This window comes from Paramisgurnus dabryanus, unplaced genomic scaffold (assembly GCF_030506205.2).
Source record: "Paramisgurnus dabryanus unplaced genomic scaffold, PD_genome_1.1 h2tg000355l_1_40281__unordered_in_group15, whole genome shotgun sequence".
Classification (NCBI taxonomy): domain Eukaryota; kingdom Metazoa; phylum Chordata; class Actinopteri; order Cypriniformes; family Cobitidae; genus Paramisgurnus; species Paramisgurnus dabryanus.
The window spans coordinates 1362-2500 of record NW_027394232.1 but is presented as its reverse complement, the minus strand read 5'-3'; the positions used below and the strand labels follow the sequence as shown (position 1 = coordinate 2500).

At 64.1% G+C, this 1139-nt stretch overlaps 1 non-coding gene across 1 annotated transcript in view; it reads right to left on the bottom strand.

The window, feature by feature from the left end:
• The window catches only part of LOC141281846 (18S ribosomal RNA), a 1853-nt gene extending 1401 nt beyond the window's left edge, over positions 1 to 452 (bottom strand). The window contains exon 1 of the ribosomal RNA XR_012336211.1: positions 1 to 452. This exon is cut by the window's left edge and continues 1401 nt beyond it. This is a non-coding gene — a ribosomal RNA (18S ribosomal RNA).
• Positions 453 to 1139: the final 687 nt, after the last annotated feature.

Genomic DNA, 1139 nt, shown 5'->3' with positions numbered 1-1139 from the left:
CCTTGGATGTGGTAGCCGTTTCTCAGGCTCCCTCTCCGGAATCGAACCCTGATTCCCCGTCACCCGTGGTCACCATGGTAGGCGCCTAAAGTACCATCGAAAGTTGATAGGGCAGACATTCGAATGAGTCGTCGCCGCCGCGGGGGCGCGCGATCGGCTCGAGGTTATCCTGAGTCACCAAAGCGGCCGGGGCGCGCCCGGAGACGCGTCCCGGATGGGTTTTGGGTCTGATAAATGCACGCGTCCCCGGCCCTCGCGGGCCGGGTCGGCGCTCGTTTGCATGTATTAGCTCTGGAATTGCCACAGTTATCCAAGTACGGGTGGAGCGATCAAAGGAACCATAACTGATTTAATGAGCCATTCGCAGTTTCACTGTACCGGCCGTGTGCACTTAGACCTGCATGGCTTAATCTTTGAGACAAGCATATGTTACTGGCAGGATCAACCAGGTAGTAGCCGTAGGAGAGCCTCGCTCTGACCCGGGGTTCACGCGGCGCGGGTCCCGGTTTCCACCCCCCGGGGGGAGTGGGACCGGGGCCACTCTCGTGTGGCTCTCCCCTCTCGTAGGCTGAGGGGCGGCCGGGTGGGCCGTAACCGAGGAAAGGTGCGTTTCGCGGGGCCGGGTGGCCGCGACGGGCCGGGGGCGTCTCCGCCCTCGGTCGCCGAGGCCCTCGCCGGCCGCCGGTGGCGGACCTTCGCGTCTGACGGACCGTCTGAGTCTCCCGCGGAAAGGGTCGGGCGGGCTCCGGAGAGCCCCCCTGGAGGCGAGAGCGCCGGGTCGGGGAGGAACCGACCGCCCATGGCGGCCGACGCGCTAACGTCGGCCGGGCGGAGGCCTGCCCCAGGCGCAGTTCGATTTCCAGAATCTCAGGGCCATGACACACAAAGCGTATCCGGGCGTCACCCCGTAACGGGTCATTAAGGCTGAGACGTGGGCGGCCCTGTCCCGCCCGGGGTTTCGTTTAGCGGCCGACGCCGGTTCGTTTTGCGGCCGAACGACGCCGGTTCGTTTAGCGGCCGAACGAAGCCGGCTCGTTTAACGGCCGAGGCCAGCCGGGTTCGTCCCTTCCTTGGATGATTTACCATTCGTAATAAGAATCGTCACTACCTCAGTGCAGAGGGACTTTTTCGAGGCATTT